Below are 19433 nucleotides of genomic sequence, written 5' to 3' on the forward strand. Positions count from 1 at the left end.
CTGTAGTTTAGCTTTTCCCCCCCGCACAATCCTATCTCCCTCACTCCCCAAGAGCCCTCTCCAATAACTTCCTGTGCATAAATCTCCATGTCATAGTCTGTTTCTCAGGGAATCTGGCTCAAGTGAATGAGTATAGGAGCTATTCTGGTTTATAAGCTCCATTCCCCATATGAGCCGATATCTTTTATTTCCTCCAGTGGGAATAGCTTCCAGGAGTCCTAGAAAGGGACATGCCCAGTTATAAGAATGCACTACATTCAGAGGAGCTCAAACTATGGATTCTTACTGGGTATTTATAGTTAATTCACAGTCCTCCCAGGACAGGTGTAGTTTACTAATTAGAGGTCATTTTTACCATAAGCAATGTTGCGTGGTAACATAGATGGCATCCCACCTTTATTAGGTTTCCAGGGGAACAGAGCTAGAAAGTTAACTCAAGGTCATTTTTCCATAGAGAAAGAGAATGAGTTTGTAAATTCTTTATTCACAGTTGAAAACCTGTAAGTTTATAAAAGTATCTGAAACAAAACAAAAATCCCAGTAATCCTCATTGAGACGATACTAGAAAACTAACTTGTTATTATGAAACTTGTTAAGTGAAGGGAAAGAAGAATTTATCCAGACTTGTTATATGGATTGGGGCCTTACAATAATAAATGAGTTGATAATGGGAATTTTCTCTTTTTCAAAGTATCCCAGCTGAGAAACGAAGAATGATGAAATTAAGATATCATCCATTTACATTCATCTCCTACAGAAAAGACAAATCTAGGCAATATTATGAGTGGCTGCTAATAGCACCAAAGAGGAACAACCAGACATGGTGTGTTCCTCATGGAAGTGTGCAGCGTTGCCAATGAAATATTCTTGCAGAGTTCCAACCTGAATCTGATCAAGCTTCTAGATCTTCACTGGGGAGATGATAATGGGGTGAGGCAATTTGCAATTGCAAAATGCAGATTGTGGAAAATTGTACAGGACAAATGACCTTTTTTTTTTAACAAAGATTTTGCAAGGGGCACACACACATGCATATGTACATACACAGAAATGTGAAGGGGAACATTTATACCCTAGAGAGACCTAAGAGATAAGAAATATATTAGCCAATTATAATTCTTGGAACTAAGATTCTGATTTGAGTGCACTATAAAAATATTTACTATTTATGATTCAATTGACAACTTGAACACTGCCTAAAGATTGGGTGATAGGAAGAAATAATTATTATTTTGGGGGGGGTTGGTAATGGTATGTTGTTATTTAAGAGTCCTCAACTTTTAGAGATACAGGCAGAAATATTTGCAGATTATGTGATAAAATACCAGTTTTTCCTCCAGACAATCTTGACTGTGAATAATGGATTCAATGAAACCAGACTGGCTATGAGTTCATAGCCGCTGAAGCTGAGCATTAGGTTTAGGGGGGCTCATTATACTGTTTCTTTTACATGTTTGCGAATTCCATTATAACAAATAGAAACATACGTACATTTACTTTTTAATATAATAATCTCACTCCTGGGAATCTATCCATAGATGTTATCCATGTATGGATGTTTAATGTAGTAAAACTAACAAACAGAAAAAAAGATTCTGGAAATAAATTGAATACCCAACAGTGACATATGGTTGAATAAATTGTGATACTATGCAGTCATTAAAAGGAATAATTTAGAGGCAAACCAGTTCACCTTCGATGAGTTTTCAGGAATGTTGCTGAACAAGACCTTGTTTAAAAAAAAAAATAAAGACAAAAACTCTACACAAGCACATTTGATATGTGTCTATGGGAGGGTGTCCATCAGGGTGTTAATATGGTTACTTGGGTTGAGGGGAGTGGGAAGGTGCTTTGGGTGGATGGTGGGGAGATGAGGCTGCTGAAAAGCTCTGAAAAGACAGAAGGCAGCCATGATGCGGCCCATGTTTTGCTGGCAGGGTGGGCTATATGGCAGGGGCACAGGCCATGGGGCCAAGTGCAGTGCAGTTCAGCTTTGCCAATTGCCAGTGGTGTTGCAGTGGAGAGTTCAGCAGTATTTAAGGAGCACCTGCTATGTGCCCAGCCTGGCCTGCATGCTTGTGACACAGGGGTGATGATTCTGCTCCTTGCCCCTCTGAAGCTGCTATGCTAAAGAAGGAGGGGGAAAGATCAACATATGTAGGTATTTTCCACACAGGGTGCTATGAGCATATTACTTAACTTTTATGAACCTCAGTTTCCTTATCCATAGAATGGGATTACACTGTGTGATCACAGGGCTACTATGAAGATTAAATATGTGCAATACAAATGTGAGTGCACCCTCTTGAGTCATGTTCCTCTCAACATGCTGTGATTGTTCCTACAATGGGAAGCAGTGAGAGTGGATAAGGTAAGGGATAGCTGTTGGTCAGGGAAGATAAATCTGAGAGCTAAGACACACACGTAAGGTTAAATTTTATGATGGTTTCTGGGACACAGGGGAAAGGAGGTTAATGTATTTGTTTAATCATTCATTTGAAAGCATTCGCTTAATTTACTTACGTTAGACATCAGTGAACAAAATAGACCAAGATCTGTGCCCCTTCAGAGGTTATAATCCAGAAGGAGGAGATGGACAACAGACATTAAAAGGGGAAAGATATTGTGTGATATATTTGAAAGTCCTGTGGGGAAAAAGAAAAGCAGAGCAAAGGGAGCTTATTAGTTTCTAGAGTTGCTGTAACAAAGTATCACAGCTGGGGGCCTAAGCAACAGAAATTTATTGGCTCACAGTTCTGGAGGCCAGAGGTCCAAGATCAAGGTGTTGCAAAGCCATGTTCCTTCCCTCTGAAGACTTCAGGAAGAATGTGTCCCAGATGTCTCTCTTTGGGTGGTGACAGCATACCGTCAGTCCTCACATGGCATTCTCCCCGGGGGCATGTCTGACTCTGTGTCTGAATTTCGCTTTGTTATAAGGATACCAGTTCTGTTGGATTAGGGACCTACCCTACTCCAGTAGGACCTCATCTTAACTAATTACATTGACAGTGACTCTATTTCCAAATATGGTCACATTCAGAGCCACTGGGGGTTAGGACTTGTGCGTATGAATTCACCCCAAGGGGGTGGATGAGCTGTGGTGTTAGAGAAACTTGTTGAGAAAGGGACATTGGAGAGAAGGCTTGAAGGAGGCAGAGAGGGGGCTGTATGGTATCTATTGAAGAGTGCCCTAGGCCAGGCCAGAAGTGCCATGACAGGAGCATGCCTTGGGTTTTTCTGGAATACCAGGAAGCCAGTGTAGTTGCAGCAGAGTGTGAGGGGGTTGAGCCAGGAGGTGAGGCCAGATAGCATCAGGCACAGGTCACACACGGCCCTTGGAGGCCTGTGAAAGACTTTGGCTTTTACTCTGAGCACAATGATCATAGGTTCTGGTCAGAGTGTCATGTTGACAGCACCCTGTGGTTGGGTGGGAGGCAGGAAGTCACAGCTGGGATTCAAGTGGGAGATACTGAGATAGGAGAGAGCAATGTCCTGAGTAGATGAGTGGGGTTGGGATCTGGTGCACAAGAAAAGGGATTGGCGTGGTCACCAGGCCTCAGCAAATATGTGCAATTTAAATGCTTTTCCCTTATTGTGTATTCAAAGGATCTAGCAAAATAAACAATGGACAGAAGATCCTCAATATTGGTGTTCAGTTTACTAACGTACAGAATAATACCCAGTGCCCGTCACCCATTCACTCCCACCCCCCGCCCTCCTCCCCTTCTACCACCCCTAGTTCGTTTCCCAGAGTTAGCAGTCTTTACGTTCTGTCTCCCTTTCTGATATTTCCCACACATTTCTTCTCCCTTCCCTTATTTTCCCTTTCACTATTATTTATATTCCCCAAATGAATGAGAACATATAATGTTTGTCCTTCTCCGACTGACTTACTTCACTCAGCACAATACCCTCCAGTTCCATCCACGTTGAAGCAAATGGTGGGTATTTGTCATTTCTAATAGCTGAGTAATATTCCATTGTATACATAAACCACATCTTCTTTATCCATTCAAGAAGATCCTCAATAAAGGTGTGTGTGTGTGTATCAAGGATTTATTTCTTTTTCTTTTTTTCTTTTGCATCAAGGATTTTTTTATTTTTATTTTTATATTTTAATAATAAATTTATTTTGTATTGGTGTTCGATTTGCCAACATACAGAATAACACCCAGTGCTCATCCCGTCAAGTGCCCCCCTCAGTGTCCGCCACCCAGTCACCCCCACCCCGCCCTCCTCCCCTTCCACCACCCCTAGTTCATTTCCCAGAGTTAATAGTCTTCCATGTTCTGTCTCCCTTTCTGATATATCCTACCCATTTCTTCTCCCTTCCCCTCTATTGTAAAGGTGAGCTTTTTTCCTCTACCTTCCATCCTAGAGTCTGGCCTCCTCTGTACCCGTGCTGCCATTCTCTGTTTTCAATCACTCATCTTAATCTCTATTGGCTCCCTAATCTGAAAAGAGGGCAAGTGCCATTGGCTTCAGGAAATGAATTGTAAATGATCTGAGGACTCATAGGTGTTTGAGATAGTGCCTTGGTGTCTTTGAGGGTGAAAGAAATGATAAGTGGAGAAACTCCCAGGTATCTCTGCCTATTCCCCCTGCCCCTGCTCCATTCCCCCACTTTATCTAGAAAAACTCACTCTCTATGGTTTGTATACAGCATGCTGTATATACTTGTTAAAGTCTTTTACTTAAAAAAAGAAGATTTCTGCTTTTTAAGATCCATTTCTTAGAGCATTTTTTCTGTCTGAGATATTTTAAAAACCTCTAACACCAAAGAAATGAATCTCTAATGGTAGAATTTTAGATCCTGGTTCTGCTTCTTTTGCTACAGACAGACTTTCTGACTTCATCGAATAATAATATGATGACATGACAACTAACATTTATTGAGAGCTAAACTTGTCCTTGTATAGGATCCTGCCTAGGAAATTGTAAAGAGTGGTGCTATGGGATAGTCAAAGTCATAGGTTCGTGAAGCCATAGATGGTTGGAGCTTGGAGAACTCTTCATAATATTCTCATTGTAATCCTCTCATTTTATTAACAAGTAGCTGAGAGAAATGTTGACTTGGTCAAGCACAGCTGGGTGTAAAGTCCAAGTGACCTATGTCCCAAGTCCTCAATTTTCTCATTACATCTGGCTAGAAGGCAGGTGTGTTCAGACTAGGAGAGGGAGTGCCATATTACAGCTGTTGAAACAAAGAGTAGACAAGAAATGTGTGTTGAAGCCATTTGATGTGACATTTACTGTCTCTGGGAGTTCAGGTTTATAAGCTCCACCACATTTAAGAGCCTTTTAAAGTCTCTAATTGCTCATTTATCTGATGTTACGAAAACAGTCTCCACAGATACAGACTGACAGGTAAATAGCTTGTTGAGAATTTATTTAAAATGATAAACTAACATAATGCATCTTCTCTTGAGAGAATTATCAAAAGCACCACAGTTTGTGACAATATTTCCTTTGTAGTTATTATTGGCTGTGGCCTCCTAATTTTCTTGGGAAGCATTTCATTTCTTGATCCACGAACTACCACACTAAATAAACCTGGTAGTTTCCCATGGGGACAAATAGATGAGAACACCTGGTGAAGAGTAAAGAAAACAGTTTGGGAGGTTCCCAGATCTGAATCCAGCCTCTGCCTCTTAGTTTTGTCTTACTTGGAATAAGCACTTTAGCTCTCCGTGCCTCAGTTTCCTCTTATATAAAATAGGAATTATAATAATGCCTGTGGGTGTTAGGATGGTTGCGGGAATGAAGTGAGTACAAGATGTAGAGCATCTTGTGTCATGTCTGTCTCGTGGCAGGTGCCAGGTGGTGGACATTCTGTTGGGAGGCAGGATAGAGCCGTGCATTGCACTCTACATGTGGTTCCCAGACCAGCAGCATCAGCCCATCCAGCTGGGAGCACACGGGGCTGGCTTTTGAGTCGGCCTGGTTGGGGTCAAGTTTCAGTACGGTTCCTAACTAGCTATGTAGTTTTGGATGAACCACTTCATTTCTCAGTTACTGTTTGCTCATCTGTGAAATCAGAAGGATGATGATAGGAGTTACCTACTTTATGGGCCATTTTACCTATCAATGAGATGCTGCGGAATCTCCCACAATGTCTGGTGTGTGAGGAGTCACCATTATAATTTTCCAGAGACCGTCATCCAGAAGCAGCAAGCCTGTGGTAAACAAAACTAATGTGACGTTTTGGGATAAGGAAAGATACATTCCATTTATATTTTCAGTTACTAACGCAGTACTGGGCAAAATGCTCTCCCGTGTATCTTCGAATTTTTCTCTGCATTTGTGTTTTCTCTTTTATTGATTCTTATTGTTATAATTTTGTGCTTTCCCTCTTTCATTCCTGATTAGGCTGCCCAATGATGTATTAGTTGTATTGATTTCTTCCCCAGAGAATTTGCTCTTAATTTAATTATACTATTTGTTGATCACAAATCCATTGTTTTTTGATTTTATGTTTTTATTGAATTCTTTTTTCCTTTATCTTTTAACTTTTTATGTTGAATGCTTTATTTAATTTATTTTTATTCTTGTTTGCTTAGTAACATGGGTGTTTGAGGTTGTAAATTTCCCTATGGGTACAATTTTGAGTGTATCCCAGTTCTAATTGGTAATATTATTTTATTTTTTAGATATTTGACAATTGTAATTCATCTATTACCTTTGACCTAATAGTGAATTAGAAGAGATATTTTCCCCCCTAGTTTCCAAGTGTTCAGCCTTTCTATGTTTCTATTTGCTACTTATTTATTGTTTCATTGTCTTGCAATCTTTGAATGTAGTTGTCAGCTTTTTGGAATTATGCCTAAAAGATGATAATTTTTGTAAATGCACCATAGCAACCTAGAAAGACCTAATTTTAATTATATTTTCACATATTTTATATCCTTACTTATTTTCATATACTTGATCTGTCAGGGATCTAAAGAGGTGTATTAAAACCTTTTATTACTTTCATATTTTTGTCAATTTCTCTTTGTGTTTCCTATGGTTTTACTTTACTGATGTTGATGCTTTGTTATATGATTCTTAATGGTTCATGACAGTATTATCTCCACTGTGGATTGCATCCTTCATCATTGTGAAGTGACTGCTTCTACCCCCACACAGTGCTTTTGACCTTGAATTCAACTTTATCTAATAACAGTGGTCACAATTCCTGCCTTGTCTCCATTCAGGCTTCTGTTCCAGGTTAAGAATCTGGTTTGGGGAAAGGAGTAGTGATACAGCTGGCCCACCTTTCTCTCAACTCTGCCTACGTAGTTGTTTCCCTATATGGTGGACACACAGCCCACAGGGGGCGCTGCTTCTCCCCTGGTTTACCTAAACCCAGTGTCTCCATGTCTTCTAGAAAACAGCCCTCTAGATCCCTCTTGCTGATGTTTTCAAATTTCCTAAGCACTGGGGATGCATCGGTGAGTAAGACACAGACCCTTGGTCTCAAAGCTCACTGTAGTGGGGACAGTCAAAGGGAGAAGTCACATTGCAGAATAGCATGAGTTACAACCAATGCTGCCTCTGTTCTACATAAGTGGATGGTGTTGTCCAGTCTTCTTGAGGAGGGGACATGGATCACATATAGTCTGAATAGGAGTTAGTAGGCAAATGGCAAGGAATTCATGGGGATTCGAGACAGAGAGGATGCAATGATCAAAGTCATGGAGATGGTATTTATATATTTATTTCACTAAGAAGGTAGTAGAATTTCAAAGAAGTAAGGTAATTAGCTCAAGGTAAAAGTAGATAACAGAATCAATATTTGAATCCAGGTCTTTCTGACTCCAAAGTCTGTGCTCCGCCTTTCCCAGTATACCCCATTTCCCTACATTGGTGTCCTGTTTTCTTGTCTTCCTCATGCATTTATGTTCCTAGTTATCACACTTTCTTCTCTAATAACAAAGCTTTCACCCAGAGGAGCAAATGATAGACAACAGTTTAATGTCTGAGCCACTTTCTCTCCAAAGACATCTTTATCTTAATGAGATTAAAATCAAAAGCTAAAAGAATACAACTCCAGTAGTGGAATTCCATTCCTTGTATAGAGAAAGAAGTTTGGGATTGTGTAGGTGCTTTGCCAATGCCTGAGAAGTTTCACCACTTGAGCTATACTCTCTGCATCCCTCTTTTCTTTCTTTCTTTCTTTCTTTCTTTCTTTCTTTCTTTCTTTCTTTCTTTCTTTTTCTTTCTTTTCTTTCTTTCTTTTTTTTCTTTGCTCACTGATTTCCAATTTCTTTTGTATAAAGGAGTCTCTAACTCATCTCTTAAGTGACCAAAGGCACAAAGTTGCTGTGGACCTCCGGGAGGGAGATGTTCATAGGGGACACAGGCTTCAGTGGTGAGAAAAAAACTTTGCTCAGTTTACAGTTTTCTAAATCCATTCCTGCCCATGTCAAGTTCTTCCTTCAATTCTCTTTTCGAGTCCTGTGCCTTCCCTGTCCGAAGCCAGCTTCTTCCTGCCATGGACCTCAGGCTTTTATGAGTTCCTTCCATAAATTCATGTTGCCCATTTCAGCTCTCATTCTCACATCCCTTTGATGTGGAAGGCACTCCGAGGCTCTGATTGTTCACTGCTCCAGGAGTGCATCTGCAATGTACAGGTGGGGATGGGAGGGGCCTCCCCTTAGGTTTGTCTGTTCCCTGTTTTGGGAGACAGGTGGCCTTGCCCAGAGACGGTCAGTGAGAACCTTCTTGTTCACTGCCACTTTATTCTATGGCTCAGCCTTTAGTGAGTTCTGCTCATTCATCATTGGTAGGCAGTTGCATATTTACCCTAGAGCTTCCAAGTTCCAATGATTGTTGCTTTGAAACTCAGAGGTTCTCTAACACTTGACATGAATTATTTCTGACAGAATTATTCTTTCCGTGTCCAATCAGTCCAACACACACACACACACACACACACACACATCATCATATCATTATCATCATCATCATCATCTTGGAAAGCTAGAGTGTGGCCAGGATGTGCTAGCTGCTTTAGGAAATGTAGAAATATAGGCTCTTTATCCCATCACTCAGTTTACACTTTTAGCTACACTGAAAGTATTTTTTAAACCTAACAGCAGGGTGTAAGGTGGGGCATTCAGGATTTTTGTTTATTTTTTTTTAAAAAAGATTATTTTTGAGAGAGAGCAAGAACAAAGGCATGGGGAGGGGCAGAGAGAGAAGAATCCCAAGCAGACTCAGTGCTGAGTGCAGAGCCAAATGCTGGGCTCAATCCCAGGACCCTGAGATTATGACCTGGGTTTAAATTAAAAGTCAGGTGCTCAACCAACTGAGGCATCCAAATGCCCCTGATTTGGTTTTGAAGTAAAATAATGTTGTATCAAAACTTGCTTAAACAGAAAACAATTTGGGGGGGGGGCTCATTTAGCAGAAGCAATCCAGTTATAGTTTCAGACACAGCTGAATTTAAGGACTCAAACAGTTTCTTTCCACATCTCAGCCCTGCCTTTTTCTGCCTTGACTGTAGTATCAGGTTTTACATGGTAACATGGTAATGGCAACAAATCTCAAACTCTTCCCTTCTTACAGCTTAAATCCAGAGATGAAAATGCTTCTCTCTGTCCCAGAAACACCAGGGAAGGCTTATTGCATTTTTATTGTCTCGGGTTGGGTCATGTCACCATTCCTAAGGCAATGGCCACAGCCATGGAAATGCAGTGTGCTGTTTGGCTTAGACTCAACTTATGCGTTCATCCCCAGAGCTGGGCATGGGCTGAACCCACTCAGAGGACTTGGTCTCAGTGTGGAAGAGGGTAGTTCTCCAGAGGAAGGCAGGGTTTAGGAGCAGAGTGGCAAGTGGATGGTTCAGGGACAAAAGCTGTAGGTGTTCGCCGCACCTAATCTGGCAAACTTTTTTGAACTTATAGACCTAAACCAGATTGATAGAAGTAATATGATGCCAGGGTCACTTCTGGAACATATCTTTTTGTGCAATGACGAGCCTGTCACAGAACATCAGGGATTTATGGTCACTGAACTGCTCCCTCAATCCCTATGGTCTTTATAATCATTTGGTAATATCTCCCGGAGGAAACCAGCAGAGTATAAACAGTGTCTCACCCAGTCTATGTATTCTTGGCAATTTTAAAAGACATTGTTTTGAAAATCTATTTATTATATGTGCAGAGAACTTATAAATTGCTTTCAACACTTCCCAGGGAAGTGTGAAGTGCTCTGAAGGCTGCCAATAAAATGCCAAGTCAGCCCATTGACAGAAGAAGGAAGAGAAACCTTTGGAAAAGACATTATTGCTTCCCATTAGCTTACTTTCCATCTGAATCTGTGCAGCTGACCTGAGGAAGGAGGTAGGAGAGGATAAAGGCATGAAATGCTGAGTAGGCTCTTCACTAATGGTTTCAGTGGGAGAGATGCAACCTTCATCATTGTAATTCTAAGGGAAACACCCATAGCTTCAAAGATGTTGGAATCCTTCTTCTTGTGGAGCCAGACTTTATAGTGTGAAAAAGAGACCTCAGCATAAATCTCTTTGGGCATCTTTTATTAACAGACTCAGGCTAACTAAATGATTCCCCAAAAGCTCATCAAATTTCCAAGAAGGCAAGCAAACTTATTAATCATGAAATATTAATTATTATTATTGCACATATTTTAGAGTGAACATAGAACAGTGAATTTGTTCCAGGACAGTGATCTGATAGTGTTGGGGAGAGAAAGCTGTGCTGCATAGACCAGAAAGCAGGGCAATGGAGGAATGGATATTGGAGAGTAAAAGCCATTCAATCCATGAACTCCCATGAAAAACTTCTATTTCAGCAGATGTAGGATCTCACTGCAGGTATCACAAACAACACAGTGCATGTTTCTCCTTGTCCTTGGATTTGCATAAGAATTTCTTTCTGGTGAGTAGTAAGGTATGGGGCTGCTTCTTGTCAATCATATCTGCTGTGTGCCCCATCAACACAGCAACACCAGTTATTTTATGGGTTTATAGGACATAAGGTCAATGTACAAACATAAATTATATTTACATATACTATTAACAAAAACATCAGACTTGAAATTAATAATGTCATTTAAAATAACATCAAAAATATAAAATAATTTAGGGAAAATATGAAATATTTAGGGAAAACATTTTAAAAATACACACAAAATCTGTACATGCTGAATATATTTTTAGTATACTGAAAAATATTTGCTGAGAAAAAATTTTAAAGGCTTGAATGACTTACAGTTTATGGTTCCATAGTCAGGAGCTTGTATGCCTCCACTCTGTCCTAACTAATAGATAAAAAGCTGAATGATAAAAAAAAATCAATAATTCTTCTTGGATCCATAAGAGAGGGGAGGACACAGGGCAAGCTACTGCCCCCAAGTTTAGAGAGACAGACAAGTGAATGCAGGGAGTGATAACTAGAAACCAGAACAGGAACCAGGGTTGGGGTAGGAAACCCTAAACTGGAATTGACAAACTGTTGGAGGCTTAGTGTGGACAAGTCTGAGAGTTAACAACTCCAGAGGGAATCCAGTCATAGGGGAGGATCCCATAATTCTGTGAGATTTGCCTCTAGGAGCTAGACTAGTTTCCCACCATATATATCCAGGAAATAGTACCTTGTAACTCTGGCAGACAGGAGAAAAAAGGAATCATTGTGAAATATGCCAGAGCACTCTGTTCATAACAAAGTCTGCCTGCAGGGGAAACTAGTTAACCAGAGTTTACCTTACTGGGGTATTTATCAGACTGACTGGGGGAAAGAGAGATAACCACTTCTAACTGGCTCTCGCAGTCTCATCCCACCCAAGGTAGGGAAGAAAAAACTGAGAAACTTGTGTGAAGTTCATTTGAGAGACACGGGCTCACTAAAAGACTAAGACCTAATCACAGGACTGTAGAAAGCTCTCCCTTCCATCACACCTCACCACCACATTACTAAAGGCTTATTTACGACAAGTTCTTCTACCCAGTACATCATATGCAGCTATCAAGAAAAACATCACAAGGCATACCAAAAGGCAAAAAACACAATTTAAGAGACAGAGCAAGCATCAGAGCCAGATGTGTCAGGGATGTTGGATTATCAGACCAAGAATTTGAAACAATTATGGTTTATTACATTAAGGGAATCTAATGGATAAAATAGACATAATGCCAGAACAGATGGCGTATGTAAGCAAAGAGATGGAAGTCCTGAGAAAGGACCAAAAAGACATGTTAGAGATGAAAAACACTGTAAGAGAAATTTAGAATCTTTTCATGAGCTTATTGGTAGACTGGATACAGCTGGGGAAACAATCTCTAGCTGAGGATATTTCAGTGAAATCCTTCAAAACTGAAAAGCAAAGAGAACAAAGACTGGAAAACATAGACTAAGATATCCAAGGACTATGGGACAACTGCTATAAGTATAAAATGCAGGAAATGGTAAATATCAGAAAAGAAGGGAATAGAAAGAAACAGAGAAAATAGTTCAAACAATAGTGACTCAAAATTTCTCCCACATTAATGTCAGACATCAAACCACAAATCCAGAAAGCTTAGAAAACACCAAGAGGATCAATGCCAAAAAATTACACATAAGCATATTATTTTTGAACCACAGAAAATCAAAGATAATGAAAAATTCTGAAAGAAGCCAGAGGAGGAAGAAATCTTACTTATAAGGGAACAATGATAAAGGATTACATCTGACTTCTTAGAAGCCATGAAAGAAAGGAGAGTGTAGTGAAATATTTAAAGTATTGAGAAAAAAAATTAACCTAGAATTCTGTACCTTGTGAAATTATCCTCCAAAAGTGAAGGAAGAAATTGACTTTCTCAGACAAACAAAAATTGAGAGAATGTTGCCAGTATATGTACCTTGAAAGAAATGTTAAAAGAAGTTCTTTAGAGAGAAAAAAATAGTATAGATCAGTAACTAGGATCTATATAAAGTAAGGAACAATACTGAAGAAGGAATACATGAAGGTAAAATAAAAACTTTTATTTTTATTATTCTTACTTGATCTAATAGCTAACAGTTTCTTCAGATAATACCAACAATGTATTTTATTATGCATGCTTTTATATATATATATCATGTGTATATATACATGCTTTAAAAAGACTTAAGATAACATACTTAACATACCGTGTTTATGAATTTGAAGTCTCAGTATTGTTAAAATATCAATTCTCCTGAAATTGATCTGTAGATTTAAAACAATTCCAGTCAAAATGATAGCAGGCTCCTTACGGCTTCTTTCACAATCTGATTTACACTTTTATAGAAATCCAAAAAACCTGGAATAACCAAAGCCATTTTTACAGAGAAGAATAGAAAGGGAGAACTCACAGTTCCTAATTTCCAAACTCACTATATAAAACTACAGTAATCATGGTAGTACAGATTTAGCATAAAGATAGATATGTAATTCAATGAAATGGAAGGTAAAGTCCAGAAATGGACACATACATACATCTCCAATTGATTTCCAACAAGGTGCTGTGAAAATTCACTGGAGAAAAGCTAGTCTTTTCAACAGGTAGAGTGGAAGCAATTGGACAGTAATATGGAAAGAAAAATGAACTTTCATCCTGACCTCATATAATACACAAATATTAACTCAAAATGGATCATACTATCATATAAAAGCTCAAGCTATAAAATTTCTAGAAGTAAACATAGAAAATGTGTGTGACTTTGGCTTAGGTAAAGATTTCTTAGATAAACACAGAAAAGCAGAAACTATAAAAGAAAAAAAACTGATAAATCAGACTTCATGGAAACCAAACGTTTTTGCCCTTTGGAAGACCCTGTTAAGAAAATGGAAATGCAAGCCTCAGACGAGGAGAAAATATTTGCCAACCATATATTGGATAAAGGACTTGTATCCAGAATATTTAAAGAGCTCTTGGGCTACCTGAGTGACTCAGTTAAGTATCCGACTCTTGATTTTGGCTCAGGTCATGATCTCAGAGTTGTGAGATCAAGCCCTGTGTTGTTTTCCATGCTTGGTGTGGAGTCTACTTGGGACTCCCACCACCTGCCTCTCTCCTTCCCCCACCCCGCTCTAGATAGATATAGATAGATAGATAGATAGATAGATAGATAGATAGATAGATAGAATCTTTAAAAAATATTTTGTTTAAATTCAGTTTGCCAACATATAGTATAACACCCAGGGCTCATCCCATCACCCATCAAGTGCCCTCCTCAGTGCCCATCACCCCAGTGACACCATCCCCCCACCTATCTCTCCTCTGCAACCCTTTATTTCCCAGAGGTAGAAGTCTCTCATAGTTTGTCTTCCTAATTTTTCTCCACTTCGTTTCTCTCCTTTCCCTTATTGTCCCTTTTGCTATTTCTTATATTCCATATATGAGTGAGCCCATATGATAATTGTTTTTCTCTGATTGACTTACTTCACTCAGCATAATACCCTCCAGTTCCATCCACATCAAAGCAAATGGTGGGTATCTGTACTTTCTGATGGCTAATTTTTCATTGTATATATATGTCCATATATTCTTTATACATTCATCTATCAAAGGACATTGTGGCTCCTTCCACAGTTTGGCTGTGGACATTGCTGCTATGAACATTGGGGTGCATGTGTCCCATTGTTTCACTACATCTGTATCTTTCGGGTAAATACCCAGTAGTGCAATTGCTGGGTTGTAGGGTAGCTTTATTTTTAATTTCTTGAGGAACCTCCACACTGTTTTCCAGAGTGGCTACAACAGCTTGCATTCCCACCAACAGTGCAAGAGAGCTCCCCCTTTCCACAGCCTCTCCAACACTTGTTGTTTCCTGTCTTGTTAATTTTAGCCATTCTTACCAGTGTAAGGTGGTATCTCATTGTGGTTTTGATTTGTATTTACCTGATGGCAAGTGATGTGGAGCATTTTTTCATGTGCTTGTTGGCCATGTCTATGTCTTCTTTGGAGAAATGGCTGTTCATGTCTTCTGCCCATTTCATGACTGGATTGCTTGTTTCTTGGGTGTTGAGTTTGATAAATTCTTTATAGATCTTGGATACTAGTGCTTTTTCTGATATGTCATTTGCAAATATCCTCTCTCATTCTGTAGGTTGTCTTTTAGTTTTGTTGAGTCTTTCCTTCACTGTGCAAAAGCTTTTTATCTTGATGAAGTCCCAATAGTTCATTTTTGCTTTTGTTTCCCTTGCCTTCATAGATGTGTCTTGCAAGAAGTTGCTGTGGCCAAGTTAAAAAATGTTGTTGCCAGTGTTTTCCTCTAGGATTTTGATGGACTCTTGTCTGACATTTAGATCTTTCAACCATTTTGAGTTTATCTTTGTTTATGGTGTAAGAGAATGGTCCAGTTTCATTCTTCTGCATGTGGCTGTCAAATTTTCCCAACATCATTTACTGAAGAGACTGCCCCCCCCCACCCTGGTGGTTATTCTTTCCTGCTTTGTTGAAGATGATTTGACCATAGAGTTGAGGGTCCATTTCTGGGTTCTCTGTTCTGTTCCATTGATCTATGTGTCTGTTTTTGTGCCAGTACCACACTGTCTTGATGATCACAGCTTTGTAGTACAACTTGAAATCTGGCATTGTGATGCCCCTGGCTTTGGTTTTCTTTTTCAATATTCCCCTGGCTATTCGGGGTCTTTTCTGATTCCATACAAATCTTAGGATTATTTGTTCCAACTCTGTGAAGAAAGTCCATGATATTTTGATAGGGATTGCATTGAACGTGTAAATTGCTCTGGGAAGCATTGACATATTCATAATATTAATTCTTCCAATCTATGAGCATGGAACGTTTTTCCATCTCATTGTGTCCTCCTCAATTCCTTTCAGAAGCATTCTGTAGTTTTTAGGGTATAGATCCTTTACCTTTTTGGTTAGGTTTATTCCTAGGTATTTTACGGTTTTGGGTACAGTTGTAAATGGGATTGATTCCTTAATTTCTCTTTCTTCAGTCTCATTGTTAGTGTATAGAAATGCCACTGATTTCTGTGCATTGATTTTGTATCCTGCCACACTGCCGAATTGCTGTATGAATTCTAGCAATCTTGGGGTGGAGGCTTTTGGATTTTGTATATACAGTATCATGTCATCTATGAAGAGGGAGAGTTTGACTTCTTTGCCAATTTAAATGCCTTTTATTTATTTTTGTTGTCTAATTGATGAGGCTAGGACTTCTAGTACTATGTTGAACAACAATGGTGAGAGTGGACATCCCTGTTGTGTTCCTGATCTTAGGGGAAAGGTTCTCAGTTTTTCAATAGATAAAATCTTTAATAAAAAAATAAAGAACTCCAAAAAAAAAAGAACTCTTAAAACTTAGTATTGGGAATCCAAACAACCCAATTACAAAAAACAAAGATGCTAAGACTCTTTACCAAAGAAGATATAGGTATGGCAAATAAACATGAAAAGATTATTAATACCAGTTGCCATAAAGAACATTCAAATTAAAATCTGCTTGAGATTGCATGACACACAGCATGAGTAGATTAAAAAAGACTGGCAATGCCAAATGTCAGAGAGGGTGGGGAACAACTGGAACACTTGTAAATTGCTAGTGGGAAAGCAAAATTGCCATTCTGGAAAATAGTTTGGTATTTTCTTATAAAGTTAAACATACATCTACCATATGACCCAGCCATTGCAGTTCTATATATTTACCCTAGAGAAATAAAAACATATCCTGCACAAATATTCTTACATAAAGTTCATAAGCTCTTTATTCAAAGTAGACAAAACCTGGAAACAACAAAAATATCTGCTAACAGGTGAATGGATAAATAAATTGTAGTATATTCATACAATGGGATATTATTCAGCAATAAAGAGGAATAATCTAATGATAGATACAAGAACATAATTGAATTTTAAAAGCACTATGGTAAGCAAAAGAAGGCAGGCTCCAAAGACAATATACTCTAAACATGCATTTTATGACATTTTAGAAAGAGCCAAAGTATAGCGATAGGATGCGGATCAGTAGCTTGGAACCAGGAACTTTTGAACTGCATGGTTCACTTATACATAGATTTTTTTTCAATAAATACAGTGCAGGACTGTAAATGTATGTTCTCTTATAATTTTCTTAATAACATTTTCTTTTCTATAGCTTATTTATTGGAAGAATAGAATATATAATGTGTATGGTATACAAAATATGTGTTACCAACAGTTTATGTTATTGATACGGCTCTGGTCAACTATAGGCTATTAGTAGTTAAGTATTAGGAAAGTCAAAAGTTATATGAGGATTTTCAGGTCTGTGGGGGTTGGCCCTCCTAACCCCAACATTGTTCAAGGATCAACTGTATGTCTTGACTGTGGTGGTAGTTATAAAATTGTGGTGGTAGTTATAAATGGGTGACTTTGTAAGTTAGACTGCAATAGATCTGATTTTTAAAATTGTTATAGCATCTGTTGTGTTGGATGCAATGTTTTCATGTTGTTGCACAGGAGATCAGGTCCCAGAATGTTGGAGGGCCTGAGTTAGGGAGGTAGTGGGATATGGTGAGGATAGGGGAGCAGCCTGGGCTGCCCAGGTGCTGGCAATTCTGGAAAGTGCCCACTTCCTCTAGCACATTTCAGCATCCTTTAGCACATCACAGGAATGTGATGTCACATTTCTTTCTCTTGGAGCCCCCATTACAATCCTGGGGTCCACATTTGCCTGCACAGGTGAAATTCCCAATGTCCATCCGGTGAAGAAGTAGTGGGCCCCAGAGCAGATGAAGGAAGTGAAAGTTGCTGTTTTTGTTGGGGGAGAGAACAGTGGTCTAGGAGTCAGACCAAGAAAGCACCTGCCTCTGCTGATTCTGACTTGGGCCTCTTCCTCCGTTGACAGACTAATCCAGCCAGGGTTGGCTGAGCATTTTTGTGAGCCCTGCCCTTTGTGATCGGCAAGGGCTATGGCAGGATCCCACTTGTCCCTCATTTTAAGGTTCTCACTGTCCAGGAGAAAAATCAGACATGGGAATAGGCAATTGTCATAATGCATTTGGCAAGGGCTGTGATACAAAGATGTATTCAGGAGAGAACAGGGCCAGGACTCTTGAACCTCAGCACTTTCACCCATTAAATGTTGGAAACAGCAATAGCAACATCCCAAGATCATTGAGAGGGGTTAATGGAATATCTAACACTGCACTTTCAAACTCCACATTGCTAAAGTTGCATAAGGAGCAGCATTCACAGCATGAATCTGATCTCCTCTATGCCCTAGCTGGCTTAGCTCCATCTTTCCTGAATGGAGTATGGCTTGTATCTGAATAAACTAATCATAATAATAGCTACCAGGTGTTGTGCAAACATTATACAATTTAATCCTTATAAACATCATGCAGGATCTGTACCATTAGCCCTGTTTTACCCAGGAGAAAAGCAAGGCTTCTAAAAGTTTAGACTTGTCAAAAGTCACCCAGCCAGTGAGCATTGACTCTGGTGGAAGATGGATAGAAAGGCAGGATTCCTTGACTTCTTTTTTCCTCTTAGTCTTACTCTGGCTTTGTTATCCTCTTGTCACACACCCAAATGCCTGCAGGAACCAGGTAAATGATGTAGAAGGGGGAGATAGAGAGTATCAGACCGGAGGGCAGAACTATGGATACTGAGTGGCAGGCGATGTACCCCTGTCTAAATTAGCAGCTCCTTAGCTCCAGCCAAGTTTTGCCAAGCACGAGTGCCAGCTCCATGTGACTAGCCCCTCTAGTTTTCCAAGAGAAGCGGAAATCTGAATCTAAAAGTGAACTCAAGTAAAGCATCCTGATTTTTAATTGTTAAATACTTCTAAAATTAACAAAAATTTTGCAATGGGGGCCTAACCCAAAAGTTTGCAACATCTAGTCTATATAATTTTCTTTTAATGTAAGATTAAGAACTAAAAAAGGAATCTTGCCATAGGCTATATTCAAAGATGTGGCATATTGTATTGGATTTTGGATCTACATGCTACTTTAAACCATCTTCGCTGATGTATTAGGGTATTCCAGAAAACAGAACCAATAGGATGTGTGTGGTGTGTGTGAAGAAAGAGATTTATTTAAGGAACTGGCTCATGAGGTAATAGAGACTCAGGAAAGAACCAATGTTGGGCTATTTGCTGCTGCTTGGAACAACTTGATCAATCAGTACAGGTCTCTGGGTTAGAAGCTAAGAAGCTGATGGTATTGAAGGCTAAAACTTTTGAGTCAGTGAATGAGATTTCACCTGGCTACAAGTCTATAGATAGTATTTGGTAAATGGACAGAATGCCTTGATTTGCATGCATATTATAAGCAAAGATTTATTAATTCAGCTTTTCAAAGGGGGAGTCCCAGTTTAAGATGGTGTAATAGGAAGACTCAACTCACTTCCTTTTTTTTTTTTTTAAGATTTTGTTTATTTATTCATGAGAGAGAGAGAGAGAGAGAGGCAGAGACATAAGCAGAGGGAGAAGCAGGCTCCCTGCATGGATCCCGATGAGGGACTCGATCCC

This window comes from Canis aureus, chromosome 22, assembly GCF_053574225.1.
Source record: "Canis aureus isolate CA01 chromosome 22, VMU_Caureus_v.1.0, whole genome shotgun sequence".
In the NCBI taxonomy this organism is placed as follows: domain Eukaryota; kingdom Metazoa; phylum Chordata; class Mammalia; order Carnivora; family Canidae; genus Canis; species Canis aureus.